This window comes from Pollicipes pollicipes, unplaced genomic scaffold, assembly GCF_011947565.3.
Source record: "Pollicipes pollicipes isolate AB1234 unplaced genomic scaffold, Ppol_2.1 Scaffold_4295;HRSCAF=5057_pilon_pilon_pilon, whole genome shotgun sequence".
NCBI lineage: Eukaryota > Metazoa > Arthropoda > Thecostraca > Pollicipedomorpha > Pollicipedidae > Pollicipes > Pollicipes pollicipes.
This window is the reverse complement of record NW_023596461.1, coordinates 19,714,188-19,739,829: the sequence shown is the minus strand read 5'-3', so window position 1 is coordinate 19,739,829 and position 25,642 is coordinate 19,714,188. Positions and strand designations below refer to the sequence as shown.

General features: G+C 51.5%; 1 long non-coding RNA gene across 1 annotated transcript in view; it reads right to left on the bottom strand.

Moving 5' to 3' along the window:
- Positions 1–203: 203 nt before the first annotated feature.
- LOC119097432 (uncharacterized) overlaps positions 204–25,642 on the bottom strand; it is a 30,607-nt gene continuing 5,168 nt past the window's right edge. Inside the window, exons 3-4 of the long non-coding RNA XR_005094151.1 lie at positions 888–1,002; positions 204–687 (exon numbers count right to left, since the gene is read on the bottom strand). This is a non-coding gene — a long non-coding RNA (uncharacterized LOC119097432). The remainder of the gene's footprint in view (positions 688–887; positions 1,003–25,642) is intronic.

Below are 25,642 nucleotides of genomic sequence, written 5' to 3'. Positions count from 1 at the left end.
TTAACGCTCTAATTAAAACAGATGTGCACATGACATGTATACAGCTTCATGCAGAATTCAGCTTATGCAGTAAGCTACAAAGACCTTCATATGCACACAAGTCGTCCACCCAGCCTCAGCATTTGCTCACATATTCAGAGATAAACATACAAGCTTTGCTCAATAATGCAACATTTTTCGCAGCATATTTAATGGATGGATCTGCGTATATCCATACAAGTGTGACACACATGCGTGTACATACATACATGGTACCTATATGCTAGTTTAGTATTCGATGTTGCATATCAGACTATATGTATTTAGAAATAGATTTAGGCTCAGACACACACATTCGTGCACTTTAGCAGAAAGTTTTTGTTTCAATGCAAGGTTTGTTAAATGCAAATTAAAGGCCCACCTCATCAGTTTTCAGCCCGCTTGTTCGCTCGTTGGAGTAAAATCCTTTCGATGCTTTTAGCCAGTCATACATCAATGCGGTGTTCCGTTTATATTTGTCTCACCTGACAGACGTTTTTAGGACATACATTTCCAATTAAAAGTGGAAAAATTCAGTCGCGCATACAATGAACGAACGGCTTAACTTCCTAAACATGCCCCTCAGATGTAATACAAGGCGTACAATCAGGAAAGAAATTGTGCATACGAACTCGGGTCTTGGTTGCCATGTCATGTTCTTTGATCAGTCTGAAACAAAACGAGCAAAGAATTAAGCAAAAATTAATTGTTTTGTGTCGGTCTCTACTTAATGTGTAATTCTACATCCTGTCAGTGTCATAAAACAAGAATCCATCATTTTATGCTCCTGAAAGCAAATAAACTCCAAACTGCTTTAGGACATGAGCGATAATTATGTATTAAGCAAAGGATAGTTGAGGCTCACTTACCAACAATTGTCCTGCCTAATTTAGTCAAGCAGGTATTCTTGATATCGTGGCGGAATTTTTCAACACCCTTTGATGTGGGGAGCCAGCTTGCATGTCAGCGATCCAGGAAATGTATCTAAAAAAACACATTGCTCTTAACAAAAGGTGTAGCAGTCAGAGGACTGATAATCTGTACACATAAGACAAACAGCTACATAGATATAACCAAACTGATTACGACCGGTCGATAAGGGTGCAGTTCGTTTGATTTTATATCTGCGTTCTGAAATCAGGCTAATCCTTTTGACATACATTGGGCCTACATATATTACTGTCAACAGTCACAAACAGTGATGCAAAGTTTAGATGATGTATAACAGTAATGTAATGTTTAGATGATGTACAACAGTAATGTAAAGCAGTAGAGAAGTGAGTTGCCTGTATTAACATTAGATGACAACTGGCCTGTGATGGGGACACACATCTGATCATCCTCGTCCCGAGAGGAAAGGAGGGCACCCCGGAGAGGTAAGAGAGGGGGGGGGGAGATGCTCCCCACTACCAGTCGAGACACCACAGCACAGATATAAGGACCATGGAAGCAAACGCAAGTGTGGGAATGAGAACGAGATCGTAACCACGAGAAGTATGCCACGTTAGAAGGAGAGCAAGAACATTGACACAATGAATGGTTACAACGTATGAGAGCAGGAGAGGACGATAATGGGAAAGTAGGAAATAGTCACACTATCATAGTCATACTGATCATTATCATACAGAGCATGGGGTACTCCTGACGTCACATCTGATACAGAGCGGTGCACTTTCCCCCCGGCCCGTACCTGTGGGGTCGACGCAGGCTCTGAGGGTGCAAGCCCAGGCGCCTCCCAAGCAGGAGCACCGGTTACAACCGTCGGTCTTCCTCTCACCGTCCAGACAAACACCGGGAATTACTGAGAAAAACCATCAGCAAATGTATGTGGGATAAAACCAACCAACCGCTCTATCTTACGTGAAGACGTGAAGTGCAAACCTGGTGTGTAAGCAATTTCTTGTATTTGCACTAGACTAAAAGACCAAACAAGGTGCACTAGACGGCCAGTGAAGGCCTTTACTGGCATAGGTTCTATGTTGATGTGCGCGCCAATCTCACCACTCCGGTGCCGCCCCCCCCCCCCCCCCGGACGGCGTCAGTCTGTTGCACGGCTTCAGTAAGCTTAATGGACAGCGTTACATTCATTGGTGCGTCAGAATGGGAGCGGATGGCCTATCGAAGTCATTGGGTTATGATACAAGATCCTTAAAACTACCTGGAACAGCATCAGAAGCACATCATGTTCTGTTGTGTAATCACGGACACTGAATTCCAACCTTCAACGGCAAGCTTAGCTCTACTTCAGCCAGAAAAGGGCCGGACTAAGCGTGGCTCAGTTTCAGGCCCTTACACCAGATATACGCACCTCGCCTTGCTGAAGCGGTTTGACACACCACTACAGCGAGAGCCAACACGATGAGCACACGAGCCTCCATACTGGGTCCGGTCGACGTAGCACTGACACGTTCCGACCGAGCTGGACGGCGTACTGGCCCGATCTGGCAGCTCGAAAGGTCACCAGGGGTCAGTGGACGTGCACACGGCGGGCCGCCGTCCGTCAGGCCGAGGTCACGGTCCTGTCCTGGCCGGCCGGTGTCCGTCACAGCGGCCGGTGCCAGCAGCTCACCGTCAGACAGTGGGCCCCGCCACCCCGGCCGGCCGTGTCGCGTCACCCGGCGGTGAAAGCTCGCGTGACGGTCCGACACCGGCACCTATGTGTGCCAAGCGGGTCATGGGATCCCGGGTGACCGGATGGACAGTCCACGGGTGGCGTCTGGTGACCGTTTGTAGATGGGTCGCATGGATTACAAGGTGTCGGAAGATCAATGTGAGCTCCTGCCATCATCTTCTCTCACTTCACAGCTTTGATCATGTCCCCTCCCCCTACGGCTGTCATCATTTCCCCCTCTCCACACGGCGACGAATTTCAGCACATATTCCGTAGGTCAGTAGTTCAGTACTCTAGATATGGCGCCAGAGGCTCTTCGTGCCACCAGCAATTGGGTGGAGCAAAGCACTTGCCCCTCCGCGTAAATCTTCATAAGCATTCCATAATCAGACGTGCTGCAATGGCATCTTCCTCACCTAGAGCTCTAGGCTTCAAACACGTAATCATTTATGTCCGGAGTGTGTTATGAATCGGCAAACCCCACCTCTTGTCTTATTAGCCGTGAAATATTGTGCTAAACTTATAGATACCCGATCTTTTTTAACTGAGTTATTGGCACATTTAATCGGTGGAGACCTAATTTGTAGACATCCAGCAACGCAACGAATGCTTTTGCAAGCAATACTTCATACCTTAACGAAAGACTGAGCCATTGTTTTCACACTTAACAGTCTGCTTACGCAATGGCATGTCCGAAACATTCATAGCGATCAAATGTATCATCGCATGGCCTCCACTTGTACCCGAAAAAAGTAATGATAATAATACTCCAATAATACCCTACCCCTCCCTGAAGCCGCCCTGACAGCGCTGGGTTTGACCTGTGACCGTGACCGCTTCCCGTCACATTGGCGATGCCCAGAGCCGGCGGCTGGCTGGGGCCTGGCCCGCTGGCAGGAACATCAGCGGTCCTTGCCCGCCTGGTCCTGGGGGAGGGGAAAGAGAGGGATTGTGTTTCACCCATCCATCGGCCCTGACACGCCGCGGCCAGTGAGATGGAGAGGCACGGAGTAAGCTGTGTGGTCAGAAAACATTTCGCTCGCCACTGAAAGACAGACAACGCTCGCGGGAGGCGTGCCTCCATGAACAGCGGCGAGGTGCTGTGGCATGTCTAGGTTTGCTTGTAGAGATATCGCACGGGACGCTCATGCCATTTAACGGGTGTGATCCGTTATGTATTTTTGAACCCCACGCTTACACCATGACGAGCTGCATGAGTTTGACACAATCTTCGTCATTATCATATGGTGGAGGAAAACTTTATTCCTGGTAAGAACCTCTAGCATGGATCACGAACGTTGCGTGAGTATGTCTCTGGTCAGCTCGCAACAACCTCTATGTTAATTGGCAGCAATGACGGAAGGAGCTAATTACGTTGAAAGTTATTGATTTCAGCTGGCTCTCAATTCACGGTCTGTTATAATTCGTATAACTTTTTCGCTGGCTCCTACGTCAGAATGTAGTCAGCTGTATATTGCAAATTGTGTTTAACTTGCAAAGAAATAAAGAACACTCTTTTGCCTTATTATTTCAGAGTTACACTGCCATTACTTTTTACGAGCTTTTTGTTACTATCAAATAGCTGATGTTTGCTGCATGTGGTCGCAAAGTTTTCACCAGTCAATGTTGTTTCATTCATTATTCACGTCCTTTGCCTCATATTTCCTTATTGTCTTCTCTGCGTTATTGGCCCCTGGCCTTGTGCTTCAACTGCTGCTTGCCGTCCTGTGCCTATCTGCACTCCCGCTGTTCCCCTGCTGTATCTTCAGTGTTTCCAACGTAGTTTCCAACCTTTGCCCGCCTGTGGTCTACTGTTCCTGTACTTTATCCTCCCTTAATGTCTTGTTCCTGACTACAGCCTTCGCCCTCACCCCTCCCGTCCTCCTCAGCTCCCGCCCTCCTACCTCCCGTCGTCCTCAGCCCCTGCACTCTTCCACCCTGCCACCCTCAGCTGCCACCCACTTCCCTCCCGCACTCACCTCCCGTCCTCTACTGCCCCGCCGTCTTCAGCCCCCCCCCCCCCGCCCGTCCTCTCCCAGCCGTCGGCCCCGGAGGAGGCGCGGGTGTACGGATGGGATGGCCTGCCGCTCAGTCGACGCCGGAGAGTGGAGCGTGACGGTGGCGCCCTCCGCCCCTCTCGACGGTCAGCTCTGCCGCCGCCTGCTCCAGGCCTCGGCTGATCACGTGCCCCAGGCTACGACAGGTCATCTGCCTGCAGCGATATGGGGGTGCCCGGCCTCTAGAGGAGCGGCCTATTTAGGAGTGCGATTTAAACGGCCGTCAATAGCAGAGTTGTTGTGCGAGGCCGTGGTGTTGGATGCGGACCGAAACAAGCGGTGAGCCAAGCACCTCCGGACCACTCAAGCGTTGAGCCGGCAGTGCAGTGTCTTACGCAGCCTTGCTCTGTGTTTTGGTGGCATAGATTCCGGCCGGAACACATGTCCGAGCGACAAGAACACTGATGGCCTTCGCAGGCCTGTGATCGACGCGTCAGACTGGACAGAGCCGCTGAGGCCGTCGACATGGCTATGGCACGATGGCTAACGCTGGCCCTGGTTGTGATGTGTTTGACCTGTCCTGACCTGACCCAGGCAGGCCGGAGGAGGAAATGTCGGGTGTTCCCCGACACAAGCTCCCGACCGGTGGTGATCACAGGCAAGATGTTGGCCTTCTACCCCATCCACGTGCCGGGGGTTCGCTTCCCGGTCAAACGTTTGGGCCTGGTGGAGGTCAAACGGGTCATCTCAGGTCAGGTCAGCCGACCCCAGCTGGTGGTGGAAGGGTTCTATAAGATCGGTGTATGCAACTCGCGGCTGAGACTGCGGAAAACACGAATTTTCTTCCTGAAGTCGCCCGATATCCGACCCCTTTCATTGAGGGAGTCAGCCGAGAACGACACGCACAACACAGACTTTCAGCTGATATCCACCACACGCTGGACGTCCCGGAACGTCAGAATAGCTCGCACATACACAGGTCAGTCTAAATGTCGGTCCATGATGTGGCTGGTGAATAGACCGCCATTGTCTGTTATACCGTGCTTCACGTATTCGTACCTAGCCAGGCTGTTTGTCTCTTGCGTTCTCGAGGCCGAAATACATCGCGGCTTTCATCCGAATACGATTTCAACCTATCGAACAATTCCCAGATTATCCACGAGATTCTCAAATGGGCAGACCATTAGGACAGAGCCAGGTCGGCCTAAGAACATTCTCCGTCGTGATTACGCTGGCGTGTGAAATCCATTAGAGCTCGTGCTGAAGTGACCGAGGCCCCCGGCGGGCGGTGACGCGGTGGCCAGTGACGGTCCGTCCGTCACGGGAGGGTGGAGTCACCTCAGAGGCGATCCGCAGGTGACAGCGGCGGATGATGCACGTCCGACGATGACAGCCTTTCGAGACTGGGCAACAAGCTGGCCAGTTCGGTAAAGGAAAATCAGTGTTAAGCCAAGATGTTTTGGTACTGGCAACATTACTCACCGAGTTTTCATTCTACATCTCGTAGTGAATACTTTGTCACCCCACAAAACCTTGGCACGAAAATTGGATGGATTTGCAAAGGTAGCAAGCAACCATTGGTATGTGGTCGTTATGACAGACGATTAAATGCAGTGGTCGTGGTCACCAATGTTGTCGGCACTTCGGTCGCGACTTCCGTGCTCGTGCGAGCCGTCACCATTCGAACCGTCCCTTCTACTGTACATTCAGCGTCCTCGAAAGGCAGGTCAAGAAGCCAGCTGAACGCCATGCCATCCGCGGCTCATTTGAGCATGATTTACCGTGCACTGCGGCACAGTCTGGACACACGCTGCGGAGAGGGGGAGGTTCTACACAAGAGGTGTTTTCTGGTGTGGTTAAAGCTGATGTTTTGCATTCTGTTCCCGATCTGCAGTCGGCGACAAACGCCTGCCAGTCTAGCCGGCCAGCTCCATTTTCCCGTTCTGCGGCGTTTTTTCAGGCATGGTGAAAAAGTAACAGGCCGTGTCTTCTCAGGTAATTACAGACGTGCCAGCTTTGACTTGTTGATGCTGGCGACAAACCAAAGACCCAGCCTCCCTGCGAAAATAAGCAAAGTAAACGCCATGCCATGTTTCACCCTTGCACGATACAGCGCGCCCGTGACGCTCTAAGATGGGATTTTAAGTGAATGGGTTTAAGGTGCGTCCCGTTGTCATTGCGAAATCCTACACATGCCCCTGTATGGCGGCAACACCCGACCCTTGCCCTCTCATCTGACCTGACAATGTGAGGCCGTGCCAAGAGGCCGTCAGTGAAGTCGGACTGATCAGCGTCACCGGTTTTGCGTGTGAGTTATCTATGAAGCCGTCATCACACTGAGGTAAGCCGCTGACGAGGCTCCATCGGGCCCCGGTCCGGCGCCGACCTCCGGCCCCTGACGGACTCACCAGCTGCCGTCTGTACGCCGAGGGTGACCCCGCAGGGCCGCTTTGGCTTAAGTCGGAAGTCCTGTCCACAAATGGGATGATATCTAAAAACGCATACAAAGAGGCTGAATGGCACAGCCTCGTTGACGAAGTTTAAAAAGAGATATGCCAACGGAGTGATGTTGCTGGAGCGGCTGATGATGGAACTGCTAGACACGCCGACGGACAGCGGACACGGGATCCCAGCCGCGCTGTCGGTGGACCAGCACCAGCTGTCGGTGATGGCGGTGCTCCCCCTCCGCGGGTCGAGTCCGCACCGCTGACAGATCGCTGACCCAGTTGGACCGGCGCGGATCAGTGCTTCATAAATTACCGCCCTCGCCGTAACTTCCCACTGTTTGTAAACCTGCGCCACCGCCGGCTGCCGCTGCCGCGTGTCCAGTCAGGGCAAGGGATGGGCAGCGGCGTGAGGAGGCCAGAGCAGGGGGTCGGCTGTAGCGTGAGGGGGTCAGGGTTGGGGACCGATAGTAGTGCAAGGGGGTTGGGGCATGGGGATCGGTAGTGGCGTAACTTGGTTAGTCTAGCCGAGCACACCGAACGGCTGCTTCCCTGACGTGTAACACTATGTACATGTACACACATTCCATTACATGCCATTGAGCCCGGGTGAACGAGTTGAAGCAACGGCGGCTCTGTTTCGTGAAAAGTCACCCAAATTTTGGGCTTTTAAAAATGACTCACTAGGCGTGAATTTGTAGTTATCATGGCTGGTAGTCCATTCATCACTGGAGTTGAATGCCCCACGTCGAGTGAGAAGCGGCTTTCCTGCAGTGCTGCAGCCCACCACTAGCAATGCTGCTTGGTGTATTTAGCAGTGCATAGCAGCGCTGCTTGATGTTTCTTATGTGAGCAATGACACTGAGCGGCCATGGTATGGCCACAGCCTGCGAAAGACACCGAGAGAACTTACGATATGTTATGTCTGCGAATCTGATTGGTGTTCATACCTGATGGCTGACATTCGCTTACTACATTACCATTCACACTGAACGCATGACATTTCACTTCAGCACGACTAGTTTTTGTTGTCACACAACGTTCACCAAGTGGAAGCGTCCTGAAGAGAATCAGACATTCACGTTTCTAAGTATTTGTTAAAACCGAACTTCAGTAAACACCTGAGAAGATATGTGATGATATACTACCAGTCGGTTGTTTTCACATTCAACGGTCTTATTGGTCGCGCCGTTTAGTGGTTACCTGGTCTTCCAACGCCTCATGACTATTTCATGCGACTAGCGGTTACAAATATCAACGAGAAAATTATTCATGCTCTTTGCGATCATATTGTTTTCGATGTGTTTTTTTTTGTCTGAAAAGGAATGTCCGGCTCCTTGCGTTGATTTGTTACGTCTTCCGGACATCTCAATATATCACTGATCCTGGTCTCATTCGGTGACTGCGTCAGCTGGTCGAGGTCTGGGTGTCCAGTGAGAAGGCCTCCGACGCACCAGCTGGCATCTCCGGCTCGGTGTACGCGCTGCCTCAGTTTCTCCGCGAGCAATCAGGAACTGTCCGCCTACGCCCGTCGGAGCGCAGCCAGACTATTAATCACGGTTTTACGGAATCGCGTGTCTCGTGATCGCCGACTCAGCGACCCTGGCGGTGAGTGGTCACGGCTGAGACTTGAGATGGCGACAGACCGACAGAGCAGGAAGCCGCCGTGGAGCTGGTGGAATATGATGATGATGGTAGAGAGATGTCCATGACCTCTCACCTGGGTCGCGTTTACGGAAAGCAATATGTTCTTTCGTCTCCTCCTAGATGATGTTTCCTACTAGGTGGTCCTACGGTGGTCAAAAGAAGAGAAACGCACAGCCATACCGAAGTGGGGTAGTACCGTCAGATCTGACCCTAGCAAAATGTGGCGGGGATGCAAAATGTAATACAGACTTAGGTGGGCTTAGATTGGCCCATGGCTGGTGAAAGCGGCAGTCAAATTGCACAATACCCTGCATTTTTGCGCTAGTAATCTCATTTTTACCACTTCAGCAAGTGTGTGTGACGAGAGAAGCGTTCAGTTTGCCTCAGTTTCACCTCCCGCTGATCCATTTGTCGTGTTGTGATGTCACCCCTCGGCGCCCCGGCGACACTTAGCGGCAGACCAGGTGCCGGTCTCTGCCCACACCGATTACCGGCCGCCGCTCCGGAGCTGACCTTAAGCTAGCCTCTGTGCTATGAACTATGCAACACTTGCATCCTCGGTTATGTCTCAGCACCGTGTCCGTGTAAAAGTCAGAGTCAGTCTTGGTTCGCAGCGAGGAGAAAGGTAGAGTAAACAACGATTGTCATATAGACTGAAGGTGAAGGTGGCCGACCGAATGACTTTCATTCGGGATCAGTCGTAGCAGATGTGACCTTCGTTATCGAGGTATTATGCGCACATCACGTGCTAAGACTCACACAGCTCCTGCAAGCTGTGGAGCTCTATCACGATACAGATGTATTGGATCTCTACATTCAGTGCCGTCTGCATCGGTGTACACCGTCTCGTAGCAAAAAGGGTAATAACCGTACCAGATTGTGCGCATGCGTAGTCGCCATTTGAACAAGATTTCCCTTCGAAAAGGCGGTACTTGTGAAACCTGGCCATACTGCTTCTTTAAAGTGCATATCTCAGCCGAGCCCATGCACTCTCCAACGGCCTATGCTACACGCGGATGTCGACAGGCCAGACTCAGGAGTCAATTAAAGCGGGGTGTGGCGGCCCGACCGTCACATCCGTCACCACAGCCGGTGCCTGACACGGCAGGTCGGGTGGGTTTTTGGGCCAGTCCCCACCGCTGAATACCTGGTCTGATTCCAGTGATTTAGTCACGACACGTGACACCACACAGCTCTGCAGGTGCGGACCTCGGTTATCAATGGACAGCTGTCTGTAGCCAGCCGATGTGGGGTGGGTCGTAAACCCCGCTGCCGCGACAACAAGCGCTGATCGAATTAGCTGCGATTGTGCACCGCGCGTGTTAAATAACATTGGCGAATGAACAGATACTTATCGGCAGAGATTTAGACCCTTCTGAAGAATCCAGTTGAAATCACTCCGGGGCGCTGCGCCAAGGGTGCTGTAACACATTTTCGTTTTGTCTTAGTGGGCCAAAACAAATTGAGTGTGTTTGATTACGAAACTGCTGACACCATCATGTCTTTTCGTGCTTCGAATAAAAGCCGCTCAGAAACAAACCAAAAAATCGTAGAACGATTACTGAACGCTTAGATTGTAAGACGACAAGTATGCCGCGTAAGAATGTGATAACAGAGTTTTTCAGAGCACCACCACATGGGCTCCTTTACATTTTCGTCGACAAATGCGATCTTCCGATGTAGTCAAACTTGCGTTTACAAAATAAGGGTAAACAGCCTTGGATTGCTGATAGGCCTAAAAATATGATATTTTTCGCGCCGATCCACTAAAATGGTGTACGTAAACGCATTGACGTGGATCAGGGGTATACCAGACTACTTAAGTTCCTTTCTTCCCCGACCCTAGTTTTATGCTGACAGCGCATGGCATCCAGACCATCTCAAGCCAGGGTGAGGTCGGTTGATCGACGCTCCACCATGCCGGGCCGGCAGTGTTCTGCACCGCTGCCGATGGGTGTGACGGCCGCTGCCGGTCCGTTGCTGATCGGCACCGCTGCCGATCAGACGGCCACTGTCAGCCCGTCACACCTAAATCCGTCATTGGCGGCGGCCGGTCCGTCCGGTTTGTCTCTTGTTACCGCCCTATCGTCTGCCGCAGTCTCCGGCAGTGCGGTCCGCTGGCGCAGTGGGCGATCAGGCCGCTGAGTGGCGCTCGCCAATCCCACCCGCTGGGTGGCTAAGGCGACTTTTGAGGTCTTGTTCATGATGAACTCACCAATTTGGCACCACCTTTTGAAGTCATTGTGTGGGAAAATCGTGCACTGCTATTGTTTGGCTCATGCGTAACTGACATTTCCCTTAAAAAACATTGCATTTTGCACTGTTTAAGCCTGCCTATGTATACCTTCCATCTTCACGCTGGTTGAATTGACCTTCAATTCACAGTTGAATTGTGAATTGAAGTGCTTCCTGGCAACGAAGCGCCTTAATGTATTTTAATTATTTCAGTACAAAATAATGTGGTCCTGTTTTACCCGCTTACGTTATGTATGCGACCGATGACGAGGACTTGGTCTATGCAGAGCGTGGCCCGGCGATGAGCCGTACGCATGCTCCCACAACTTTCTCCATCAGTTAAATGCTGGCCACAACATACAAGGATTACGCCAGGCTTAATGTCTTCCCGAGACAAATATCGGAATGAACGACGGAGAAAATTTGTATGTGATATACTCGCCCCCTTTTCTTGTCGCTCTCCTATGTTAAACATTTATAAGACTTGAAATGAATAATGCTGATTTATTCAGCGCACCCACCGCCTTAAAATCGATCAGTAGCGATTGCCTGCAGTGTCCAGGAGCCGCTTCCAATCGATCATCGATAAGCACGCACTCGTGTTCACACATGCGAACACCACAGGGTCTTTGGATGCAACGGGACTGCCACTCACATTCTATCATTGAGGAGCAGGCTCTGGCTTTGGTCGTGTGGCCGGCGGTCCGACGGCCGGGGCCGCCGGTCTGGGTGGAGTCCACATACCCGCAGCGGGAGACCGACCGCCGCTCCGTCGGGGTGCACGCACGGAATTTCACGCTCGCTCACCCCTGATGATGCCGCGGCTTGATCGTTTTTCCATGTTCCATTTGTGTGGATCATAAATTGCGACATGCTACGTTTTTCTAAGCAGCTTTCGCCTCTGTCCTTGGTGGGTAGTCTGTATCAGCAACGTTTCTTGGGCGTTGGACATAGCTCCCAACGCCCGCACAGAGCGTGACAACAGGCCCATCCACCCCGACGGAGCGGTGGAACCGTAACTCTTCTGTGTGAGCGGTGACCCGGCGCCAGTGCAGGTACCCCTGACAGATGGTATCTGGGCGTAGCGTGAGATGACAGCGATTGTTCGGCTCACGGTGTCAGCACGCCCAGCACACGCCATTTCCGGCCGTCCCGGCTGTCTGGTCCGGGCACGCGGCCCCACCGGTCGAGTCTGCACACATTGCGGCCCCATCACCCCACCCCCCTGTCAGCTCACTAAACCAGCTCCACGAATTGATCCTCCCGCATCGGGCCATTACCAGCAAATCATACCCAAGAATGGCTCGGGCGTCGCGCGTTCCTGACAAGCCATTTGCCCGTCGATAATCCACCGTTTGACGCGTTGGCATTGTGGGCATTAGTGCCGGTCTTCAATTAGTTTGACGCCGGCCGGCCCTTTCTCGGTACCGATCCCCATTACGGTGGGGCGGCTCCGCCATCGCGGCACGATCGGCCCTGGACTCGTCAGCGGTGGACGGCGTCTCAGCTGCCGTGCCGTTCTCCGCTGGGGGTCCGGCCGCCGTCAGCGCGGAGCCGCTCAGCTCCGCCCTCAGACGCTCCAGCGTCGACGGCAGGCTTTGAGACACGTTACCCGGCGTGGGCCGCGCTGAATGCAGTACAGCGGAGGCGGCCAGTGCGCACGCCCTCCACTTACCGGTAATCCTCACGTGACCTCCACAGTGCGCTGATGCGCACGGACCGTCAGGCGTCAGTAGCAGGCGCTGTACACCCTGGCTGGGTTAGTGGATGGTCAAAAGATGTTCACAAAACGCAACGTGCGCAACGTGCCGGGAGGACCATGCCAACGCTCGCCTTGACTAGCCGTCTTTCATAACATGGACTGGTATGGGGGAGGGACGATGTCCCACTTCAAGACAGAACCCAGATGGACTAGAAGAGCGCATTGGTCTTATCGAGATCTTACGTTGATAATACGTTTGTTGCCGCTAGCTCAATAATTGACCCCACTATGCCAGTTGAAACTTCACCTTTCTCTAAAATCGAACTAATAGGTACCAGGCTGCGCCTTTTAGTGACACGAAACCTATGCGGGAGTATTCCGTATTAAATTCTGAGTACCGTGGCATGCAATTTTGTGTGTTAAGTTGTGATATAGGACTCTGTTGACCTAACCGTGTCGGTGCTGTCCGCGGAGTCGTCGGTTGCCTGCCCCATCCACACCACTCCTATCCGCGCCAGCCGTTGATCGTTTTCCAGCATTCCTAGAAAAGCGTCGGTACTCAGGCATGGAAACGCTTGGGGTACTTCTTGTCCAAACGTCTGCAATGGATGTCCCAGAGCCTCATTAGAAGTTGGGCGTGATTGCACCACATGCTGGGCAGGTGTTTTCAGAAAACTTACGGATGGTAGTTGCATCGATCACTGCCAGTCAGGGCGAGGGTGAAACTGCAAGCTGGAATACATTCCTTTGCAATTGATCATAAAGGATGACTTATGAAATGAGCAAATTGCAAAGCAGCTATTAGCTGATGGGGTCAAGAGTTTGCGTAGTGAAACATTTAGTTTTTTGTTCATTTTGGAAACTTTGTGTTTAACGGTAGGGCGTTTTGAGTATCACGATAGTACAAAGTACATATCAGTAAGTATTACTGGATATAAATCTTGAAACGTCATCTATTGCACCAGGTCATCACATATGGACCGGTTAAAGACTTCATGCATTTATTAACTTGTAGTAGACAATTTAGTGGGATCTGCGGCGATAGACAACAGTTGACGTCTCCGATCTTGCACAAGACGATGCGGCAGCCCGCGCGGAGATGCTACTGCGGATTAAGACATCAGCTTGTTCGTGGTAGGCGTTAATGGAGCCCAAGTCGCACATCTCTTAGCTCTTTGATATAATCGTAGCAATACGTTAGTGGTAATATGCAGAGTCCTGCCCGCCCCCAATATCTAATCCGGCTAGCATCTGCCTTACCGGTGCCACTCCACCCCGTCTTTCGAGCGAGATCGCTGCCGGGCCGTGTAAGCGCAACGGGCCGCGAACGCCACCTGTGCTGCCACGAGCGCCATCAGCTGTCGTCTCGGCCAGTGTGCCGAGTAAATAGGGGCCGTGTGGCGGGGCCGGCCGGCGCCAGGGGCGGTGCCCCCGACCTCGGCACAGGGTAGAGCCCCACCGACGGTGGAGCTGCACCCTCTCCCCCTGTTCCGGTGGTGTGTGCGGAGCGGCGCAAGCACAGGACGTGTCTCGACAGTCACCGAGGGGCGTTCATCTGGCTCAGACGCGGCTGGTGATTGTCGTGTGGAGTGTGGACAGCACGTGATGTGGACGGACGTGTGGACAGTGTGGATGCTGATGATGGTGGTGGTGAGCGCCTGTGCATACCCGAGACGCGGCCTGCACTGTATGACGTGTCCGCCGTACCAGTGCGGTACTCTTGTGGTGACGGGCAGGGTCACAGGTCTGCATAATGAGGGCAGGACCGGCCTTGTGCGCGTTATCCGAGTCATAGCCGGCGACGCGGCCATCCAGAGGAGGAGGGTGGTAGTGGAGGGATTCCAGGACCCTGACCTCTGCGACTCTCTGGTGCGAGAGGGCGACATCAGGATACTGGTCATTCGGGAAGGGAAGAATGCCTTTGCGCTGGTTGGAGCGACCAAAATATCTCGTAGCAGCCTCAGAATGCCCAGGAAAAACGCAGGTGAGAAGCATGGGTGGTTTTGCTTCAAAACATAGTGAAGGAGCTGGTTTTAAAGCCACGCTTCCAGCACTTTTTCATCCTTGCCATTATAGCACTTAAATGCTGCATCACATACACATAAGCTGCTAGGAGTACACATCGATGTGCAGTGTATGCATAGCAAGGCATGAATGCATATCTGATGCTTTTTTCTCTCCTCCTCCACCATTGCTTTTGGTATTGTAGGTGCCTCATGCTGCCTTTTTACTGATAAAAGAAAGCATGCGATGAAACCGTACCAGACCAAAGAATGTTCTGCACACTGCCTTAGTATTACGCATGAGAAAGAGATCGCTTTCTATCCAGCTTCAACGGCTTGTTCCTGAGTTAGGAGTGTCTGTTAGGAGTGGTATGCCGGTAAGGAAGTCTTTTCACCACATTGATCGGATGTGAATGCGGTGCACTAATAAAAATGAAGATTCGCTGTCGTTTAATCACTGGCCAAGTCTGAATAGGCTCCTCCCTGTCCGGTATTTGTGCGCAGGTCTGCAGTCTCTCCCTCGTCAATAGAGGCCCACCCATCAGGTGGGCCGCGATACCCACACATGAACAAGTGGACGTGTTAGACCATGGTCTAACACGCCCAGTATGTCGTCCGTATGTGCTGTGCACATATATACGGAGGACACATTGGCTACGGGAAAACCAGGTTTGATGTCATGTCGTAAGGTGGACGCCTCACGTGTTTTGGTGCGATTTGGAGACGCTGCTAGCATTGGGATAATACATTGTCGGTAAAGGTGGCAATAATGGCCACATTAGAGAATAATATTATTCATGTTGTTTGCTCATTGGTCATATAGCTGATTTAATGCACTGAAAGTGGTGTTTAGCCTATCAGTCGTCGTAGGCGAGCCATGCGCGCAAAGTACGTACACTGACGGACGCTTCACTAAGGTCGGAACAGCTCCCATCCCTCCGTGATGTATATCGATCTGGTGGCTCACATAGTGCAAGTACGAAGGACAAGGCTTAGGCTGTTCTATTTGATAAGATGGCTGCGATGTTGGTCATTTGATAACCACCTTTGTGATGGTTGCATCAGGGCTGAGGTCGAGAACGCGATTTGGTGACACTCGATGCTCTTCCGTTACGTGAATGTCGTGACGTTTTGCATCAGATGAAAACAATGCACATGCTTCATTGGCGATGACCAAGCTTGTTCGGCAGCTACATTTAAGCGAAATGCATACATTTGTTGCCATTTCAGGTCGGAAAGGACAGGAGGCTCTGATTTAGTTGATTCAACCTGCCATATACGCACACATAAAATGCAGTTGGATGTTTGCGTGTCCAGCGGGATACCTCATGATCAATCGCACGCACCTAAACTTAAACGCAATGTGTATTCGACAGGGAGAATTATGATCGTCGGAAACTGTTCAACATGGAGTCTGATTTTGTCTAATTGTAAACAGCGTCTCATTTTTCTTCATTGTAACAGTCTGCTTGCCTATACGTTTGGCATGCCATTGCGTCTGAATAAGTGAAGCAATTCAACGTATTTTATGAGGAGCGGCACCAATGATTGTCAGGTCTCGTTTTGTATTCAGCATGCTACACAATGAGCCCAGCACCCAGGTAGCAGTACCCACACGGAAAACTAAAGTATCATGGCATGTTGCGGGTGAGGACCGTCTCTGTCACATGACAGATTGGCAGCTGTCAATCACGACAGCGAGGGTGCGTGTGCGCCGACGTAGCAATTGAGGGCGACGAGGTGATTACTGAACTTGTCAGCGTGAGCCCACAGCGTGTTAATTGGCTAAGGTTCAAGTAAGCCATTTACCCGCTGGAATGCTCGCGCTCAACTCACTGCATGTCATCTGACACTAACGTGAAAATCTATTAACCGTTTTTTCTGGCTTCAAGCCTTGCAGGGTATTTTTGGTACCGCATCCTTTTCTCTTTTTATTCGCTACAAAGTCGTCTTTCCTGCTACTGGCGGCAACCGACGGAGCCCACCAGCAATCAATCTTCCTCCTCCCCATATACGGCGAGGGGCTTCACGCGTGTGTGGCACGTGTCGACGTAAGGCTGACTGGTCGACCGGACCGGGGCCCGGGCCAGACCGTCGCACAATGCTGCGTGCTGTGCTATAACCGGACAATGGGCTATTGCTCAGGCCTGTTCGGCACCTGGCCGAGTGGGAAAAGCGGGTTCTTCGAACGGTGTCATCTGACATACGTCCACTTGACGTGGAGAGGAGCGCGCCGGGGACAAGACAGAGTGGCGTCGCCGACGGGGTGGGGACGTGGGGGATATTCCTTGAATTCGGCTTGGAAGTTGGTGATTGTGACATCTCTCACTCCCCCCCCCCCTCTCTCTCTCTCTCTCTCTTCAATAGCCACGGCTTGGCTGGATCTGGTTCGGTGCTGGTTTGCGTATTCGCTATGGCGTGACATTATATTTCGTTTGGATTTCAGCCTCAAGAACGAGGCTAGGACATAGTTGCAGCATAGACTCGTCTTGTTTGAATTGTTAAACGTTGTTTTACTATCCTAGTCGAGTGGGATAGTAATTTAACCCGCGATGTCGTTACCCATGCCAACTCAGCAGGCCTGTATCGGCGTGCGGTCAAGAATAACATAACCCTCGCGTCTTCGTCGGGCCTTCTATCTGCGAGGTAGCCATTCCCTCCCCTCACCAATTTGTCAGACTCGCTCCCACCCGTGCCTAGACGAGTTTCAAACGGCTGGTACCGGTCGCTCGTGGCATACTAACCAGTCTAGGCAAAAAGGTCGTTCCAAACCCGATTTAGTACACGCCCACCGCCCGCACAATATCAGTAAATAACACTCCATCGCCTCGGATGTCCACGAGGCGCCGAGTGTCGTGCTTCATATGCAAAGTCGGGTGGCTGATACAACAGAAGACGACACCGCTGAGCCTCAGGGGTGGGGAGGAAATGGCAGAAGACCTCAGGCCGGCTCGACTTCAGACTTTTCGTGAGATAATGCACGCCATGCAATTGAAACACCCTTGCACGTTGCACGTGATGTGTGTGCGGTGCATGACACTTGTTTTGCTTATTGATGGCATCCCGCATAGCGACACCTGTGACGTGAGAGACGTCCACGACATGCCATGGGAAAGATGCGGTGTACATCTCTGGCCCGTTGCATGCACACACATCTGTGCAGATGTAGTCTTCTTGACCATACCATGTATTCCTCCAGTTTGGGGCAGTGGATACGAAACAAGATAATGCTCCCCGATGTGCTCCCCGATGATAATGCTCCCCGATGTGATAATGCAGCTCCCCGATGGTGGTGATCAACCCATCCATCCGTCATGGGAGAGGGGCGGAAGGCTCTAGCTCAGGAAAATCTCATCACTCAGAGATTGGAGGCCATGGCACATGATGGTCGTGGTCTTGACTCGGTGTTAAAAGACGATTTCATAGTCCGTTGGCCCATCAAAGGACTAACTGTGCTTCCTTTATTAACGCAAAATGCTCTCTGGGACCCAAGCGAATTAAAAGAAAGCCTCTTGCTTCATACGCAATAGTCCTTGATCCGATTTGATTGCGACATTTGTATCTTAGATAGTGTCTCGATGCGGTACAGTTCGGTTAGGGTGGAAATGGCCTGAAGGCGTCTATGAACCGTCCATCCAGCATTGATACGCAGCAGATGTCTGGCATAGGTGGTTTGTCCTTTCCACAATTATTTATTTAGAAAATTTAATGCCATGGAAAACAGGGGTGGCGTTGAGATGAGCAAACTATTTTAACAGACAGCCTAATGCATGTGGGATCACAATTACTCATAGCGTTTTTATATACTTAATAATATTCCCCAAAAATATATAATTATTGGGAATATACTTTGACAGGAATTCGATCACACACTGATTGATTAAACCGATCAACCTTTTATCAGAGGCGTGAAAAACGGCAGCCGTTTGGTTACGTGCTGTTTTTGCGCGGAGACTAGACACCCTAACGGTTGAAAGCACCGATAAAAAGCATTTCTTGCGCCGATCGCCTGCCAGCGCACGGCATCCGTTAACTCGTACAAGCTAGCAATTCCTCCTAGATAGCCTCACTGCTTTGCAGAGGACGCCTGCAATCCGAGGAAGAGTTCGAGAAAGGATAACTGGGTTTTAACATGCAAGCGCCAGCTCTGCCAACTGCACCAGGAAATATTCATGGCAAGAACTGCTGTCAATAGACCTGTACTACACTTATCGAATGAGCAAATCCACACTTTTAAAAAAATAACTTCAATTTCCTTAAACATCCCGTTGTTTCCTTCCCAGCCCCTATCCAAATTCTTCATGTGCCCTCCATGCTCCTGCACTTCCGGCATCTCGGTCCTAATTCTTTTTCCCTCCTTATAAAATCATACACGCCCGATCACTTGTTCCCTCATCTATCCTTCCCCCATCGTCCCGCCGCCTCTCTGATGTACCCCTTCTTCACCACCTTCCGTCCTCTACCTCACCCTCCCTGTCCTCGTTCTCTCCCAGCTCAGACGTTTCCTGCCTGCCTGCCTTCGCTTCAACGCTTCCTGCCACAGTGGTTTCGTTGGGCCTCTCCTCTCCCCACATTCTGCTCCCAATCAGGACTCTCCTCTCCCTGCGTTCTGTTCCCCGTCAGGTCTCTTTCTCCCCCTGCGCTCTGCTCCCTCCCCACCCCACCGTTCTATCACCGTTGGCCTGTCGTCTTCACGCGAGACGCCTCGCGCCGTGCCGTCCCGGTCCGGAGAGAGCGCCGCCCAGCGCCCTCCGGTCATCGGGTGGAGCCCGCCGCCGCTCTTATCGGCCAGTGGATCATCGTCAATAGTCGACGATCAAACACACGGCAGCCGTACGCTGTGCCTGCAGGCCCGACCCCAGATGGGGCCATCGGCTTCTTATCACTCTGGGCGTATGGGCGGAACGCAGCGGCGGACATTTAATGGCAGCGTGTGTATAGGATGAGACGGATAACTGCTGATAGTTGGGAATGGATAGAGGTGCACGCCTTCCGCCGTCCTGTGAACTGGACGGCGGACGTTGGTGTTGAGATGCATATATTCCTAGCCCCTTCATAGTTAGTACAGTTGCAGGTGAAATCGATACGTAAAAAATAGTGTACTGTCGTGCTTATGGCGGTGCTGAAGTAAATGTTGGCCCTCGTGAAATTGGTGATTATAAAAGAGCAACACGTATGTGACGTAAGTGGTTTATACGTCATGCTATTGACTAAATGTCATTAATTTAACCTTCAACCCGCCATCACATTGTGATCGCGGCTATCCCGTGTTTCACCCTTTATTACTCCGACTTTCATCATCAACATTTACCCTCTCTCTTTCTCCTCTCTTTCTCTCTCTCTCTCTCTCTCTCTCTCTCTCCTCCTCTCTACTCTTTCTCTCTCTCTCTATCCTCTATTCTCTCTCTCTCTCTCTCTCTCTATCTCTCTCTCTCTCTCTCTCTCTCTCTCTCTCTCTCTCTCTCTCTCTCTCTCTCTCTCTCTTCTCTCTCTCTCTCTCTCTCTCTCTCTCTCTCTCTCTCTTCTCTCTCTCCTCTCTCTCCTCTCTCTTCTCTCTTCTCTCTCTCTCTCTGTCTCGTCTGTCTTTCTCTATCTCTCCCTTTCTCTCCCTATGCGTCTCCTGCTCTGCACATCACGCTCCCCTCCGAATCCTCCCGTATTCTTTCATGTCCACCAGGTCTGCTTTATTTCTTTACTTCCTGTCCTCTCCCTCCCACTACCCCGTGGCTCCACCCTTGGGTCGCTCCTCCCATGTCATAAGGTCGGTGGGATCCAGATGGGTCGGTGTTTGGCTTGGACGGCCGTTCAGTAGCCGCCCGTCGGCACCGGCGGACGGACGTGGCGCCCTCCACACGCCGTGTTCCAGACCTGTGAGCGGGACAGCGTCGCCGGGTCTGGACTGATCCCAGGAACGCTGACGGTCGGTGACGGACGGCCAGAACCTGGTGGAGTGATGTGGACACCTGGTGAAAGGCGTCACACACAGCTGCCAAATGGTCGTGCTGCGCTGGGCCGACGAGCGAGGTGGTGTGTGAGCGGTGTGTGCTCGTTTGTCGAACTCCCAGAGGGATCACTGGCTGCTGGAGGCCGTTCATGACAACGGCTGAAAGACTTGAGCAGGTGGTTGATTTTCAACGCGGACTGCACATCGATGTGGAAGACATCAGAGATGGCTGGGGTACGCTGGTTTCTCCCTAAGATGACGTTGTGTTTGATCTGCCCCAAACTGACCCAGGCCAGACGAGGGAACAGATGCCAGGCGTTCCCAAACACAAGTACTCGTCCAGTAGTGATCACGGGTAAGGTACTGGCTTTCTATCCTATCCAGGTGCCTCGGGTTCATTTCCCGGTCAAACGTCTGGGCCTGGTGGAGGTCAAGCGGGTCATCTCAGGTCAGGTCAGCCGACCGCAGCTTGTGGTGGAAGGGTTCTATCAGATCGGTGTGTGCAATTCGCGACTGAGACTGCGGGATGCACGAATATTCTTCCTGAAACATCCTGAGAAAGCATTGAATAAAAAACATCACAGACCACGTAAACTTCCGACTTCTCTCTACAGCACGAGTCTCGACAAGCAATTTAAAAACATGCCGATAGTATGCAGGTTAGTCGATATGGCTTGCATCCTCGTCTCCATCTCGCGTGACGTGTGTGAAGAAGAATGATTCTCAACGGCCAGGTGCTGTCACATTCGCCGTGCACTGTTTGCTCCTCAAAGCCTTGGGCTCGCTACTGTTGCACAAGAACACCCTTAGCACGTGAAGTGACGTGGCAAGAGCACCTGAGTGTCGCGCCTCCCCAGAACCTCAGTTTGGCACCGACTGGAGATGCCAGCGGCGCCACAGATCTCCAGTCAAAACCCATCCGTCTATTTTGGGCCGACGCATTCTAGTCTGGCAGATGCCTTGCCATCCGCAAGTCAAGTGATTGGAGGTGACGGCGCTTAACCTCTGGGATTATCTGAACGCGATAAATGCATTAGATGCGGCGCTTTCAGGGCAGCACGCGCCGCTGACCGGCAGAGGCGTGTCACGACGTGACGGTCTGTCCGTCACAGTGTGACAGGCCGTGCGTCACAGCAGACAGAGCCGGTTATGATGCATGCGGGCGCGGCAGATGCGCTGCAATTCAGGACATTTGACGGTGAGCGGGCACTGAACATTGAGTACTGTGGTGTCCACCGCCATCTGGCTAAGTATGGCAGGATGGCAGATACGTACATTTCTGCACACTGCACTCATGTGCCCATTCAGCCAATTACAATTTTACTTAGTGCTTGCTCTGATAAATAAAACAAGACAACAAACAAGAGTGGTCACTTGCTGGCCCATCTTCAAAATGAAGTGAGACGCACCTGACTATAATCGACCGGTATCAACCGACCACTGCCATGACACTAAACAAGTCCCAAATTTTCGCCAAAATTCTTATACCAGCAACCAATGCCTACATTACCATAAGAACTCATTCATGCAAATTATACCTCCGCCTTTTACATCCAGTACACTAAGGGCACGGTCACCTGGGAGACATCTGGTAGAAACGGCTGTGCCATGACTTCCATAATATGAAATAAACAGCGCCGATCAGCGATCTGACAAAGGTGTCGCGATGATGTGGCGCATAAGCGCAGGGTCACGCTCCAACCTGAGAGCTGCTAAAATACTGCTCTCAGGCAAACGTCTTGCCGCCCGCACTGTGCTGCTCACAGACTTGGACAGCCTTAACACGTAATTGGCCACTATCGGTGCTATAGCATCAGCTGCCGTCTTGTTGCCCACTTACGTGTCATTTTTCCTATACCGCGTTTAGACGTGTCTTATCAAACTATGCACAAAGTCGTATAGGTCTCGCTAAGTTTTCACGAGCTCGTACCGCTCGGTCACATGTTCGCGAATGTTGAAGAACTCTTTAAGAGTCATCGACCGAGTATTATTGCGATAGTAAATCATAGTCTTACCACACGTGTCGTACCTGACAGCTGGGAATCGTCGTTGATGTACCTTGTGCCATTTTACGATACGCCAACACGCAACTGGTGACCTTGGCCAACATGAGTGTTCGGGCCTCGAAAAACGAGACACTGGGACCGGCGCTGACTTCTCTTAATCATTGTTCGGCAAGCTGAAAAATGAAAATGAAATGAAAACCAAATGGAAATGAAAATCAGCGGGGCGAAAACGAACAGCTTCCTGTCGGTGAAAGCCTTTTCCCTCAAATAAAAGCATTCATCGAATCATGCCCGCTGTGTCTTTGGAGTCCAATATTTCGTTTTAAGTTGCATGCGTCTCCTTCCTTAGCAGAGCAAATGCCAGGAGTCATTTTAAGATGCAACTTTGTTCGTATCTAGATGTTTGGATAATAAAGCAATCGGTAGCATGGCTGCATCGAACGATCCGCTGAAGGTAGTGATTTTACAATGACCGATATTTTCCTACTCTAATTCGATAACAGTCTGGGACGTTGTTGCATTTTGATAGGTTTAACAGATATATTCAACACATTGTCCCCTCCTTAACAAGACGACACAGTGTTTGCCATGGCTGGCAGAATCGTTCACAGAGTCAGTCGCAGTGATGGGTGCGCCACAGGCAATGATATGCCTGAAAAAAATAGTCTGCATAACTCCTCTTCGATTATAATAAAACCATCTGCACTTTTTAGATCATGAGCGCACATTGCCTCACACGTGACGATATACATGATAGCGTATCGTGTAACTACGTCTTTTTTTCTCATTACGCCACTCAAGCCCACGCAGCCAGCCAGACACCAGACGTGCACACCGATTGTTGAATGAGGCTCCAGTGGTGAAGTGTGGCGGCAGAAAGCTCGCGGTATCGAACCGACAGCTGACTTGTCAGGCAGGACAATGTTCAACCCTGCACAGTTAATGCAACTCTACACAATGGGCCAGTCTCGCTTGTTTCATTCGGGGCTACTTAGTGTCAGGACGCGGCAAAACCTCAGCTGCGGAAACCAGTCGGCCGTATAATATGTTGCCCAGCCAAATCTGCTCAGGCCGCAGTGGAAAAGGAACGTTGCTTTCCTTGGCTTCAAATGTCGGCGTGATGTTTCATATTTATCGGCATACCTGGAGTATTTGCTATAAATATATATTTGTATAAGCTCGGTTAGTCTAGCTTCATGTCGGCATCATACGCCATCATTTCTATTGAAATGGATTGCAGTGCATGCCTGTTTACTTAAACATAGATGATATGTAGTGAAGAAGAAATCATACAAGGTTTGGTTAAACTCGAAACGAACACAACGTGCAATATAACGGATATAGTCTTGCTCAAATTGAAAAAAACTAGTCGGTATTTTCATTGTCAGCCTTCCTGTTAGGAATGCCAATTAAACTCACTCCCATGGTATCGCTTGCCACACTTCGTCTGTAAATTGGATCGCTTGGCTTCACGCTGCGGTATACCGACTAACAGTACGCCGCCGACGGCACCCCGCGATCCTCTGCAAGCCCTGCAGCTGGTGTGCGTGGTCTGCACCAGTGACCGCTCGGGCGGTCTATGCCCTTGCACGTCGCTCTTGGCTTCTGGCTGGGTGGAGGGTGAGTACACCATGGCTTATTAGATCCGCATCCCTTACATCTTCTCCATCTTCTCCTCTACTCTCTCTCTCTCTCTCCTTCTCTCTCTCTCTCTCTCCTTCTCTTCTCTCTCTCTTCTACTTCTCTCTCTCTCTCTATCTCTCTCTCTCCTCTCCTCTCTTCTCTCTCTCTCTCTCTCTCTCTCTCTCTCTCTATTCTCTCTTTCTCTCTCTCTCTTCTTCTCCCCTCTCCCTCACTCTCTCTCTCGCTCTTCTTCCACTTTCTGGCCCAGTCAGCCGGCTGAGCCTGCCGAGGGTCCGGTGATTATCACGGGTCACTTACAGCTGCAACGCATGCGTTTACAATCACAACGCTGCGCGACGTAGAGCAAGCACGTGCAACGTGGTGACTGTAACACAAGTATTTTGTTCACTGTAATCGCGCCATGCGTGTTCACTTATCACCCAGAGCAGTTCGTGGACGAGACGTACTGTGGACGAAAGCGTGGACGGTGCGTACATTGGTGGTGGTGTCGGGAAGCGCCCGAGGATGGATACTGCCAACTGCCGACAAGTATGCATTGTGTGACGTTCCCTTCACGTCGGAGCTATTATCTAGGGGCCACGGACAACATGGCAGGTCTACATCATGAGCAGCGTGGTACTGTCCGCGCTAACAATACCAATACATGTTGGGCGACGAGGAATTTCGAGGAAATTGGTAGTCGTTTGGCGTTTTGGCAGGATGGCAATCTGTTGTAGGAATTTTCAGACATGATGCCTTTTGCAACTAACCAGCGAACCTCCAAACCCAGCCTTTCTTTCTGGCTGCTCACGGTTCAGAAGTTGATCGCAGTTCTCCTGAGGCAATCATCATAGATCCTCGATAAATCATGATTTGTCGAAACCTCGCGTCGGCCGGGAGCTGACCACAACAGCGGCGTGACCTCGCCCCCCTCCGGAATGTCACCTTCCCAGCGTGCGGTGTCACCAGAGTCAGGCGATCTATCACCGTGTCGCCTGTAGCGACTCGGCTCGGGCTCGCCGCGATCCATTAGCGGCTGTGCCGGCGGTCTGAGGTCGGCGGCTACCTCCGGCTGACGGAGCGGGCTGGTGCCGCCGGCTGTCCAAGACCGGTCTGGGATGGACGGACTGGTATGGTCTGCCGTGGACGGCTTCATGAACGGTCGTCGGCAGCTGGCTGGCGAAAGGCCATCCAGTCCAGAGTCGCTGATTAATGCCGTCATTTTCAACTGGCTCCGTATGCGTAGGGTTGATCCGACCGAATGTCGGGATTAATCATTCAGAATCCGGTAGGCCTTGGATGCGGTGACAAATTGTGGGGTGTCAGCTGCCATGTAAGTGCTATACTTTGCACCACAGCTGTTCGGGCCCCGTTCCGCAAATCATCGGGTAAAGGAGGAGAGAAAACATTCA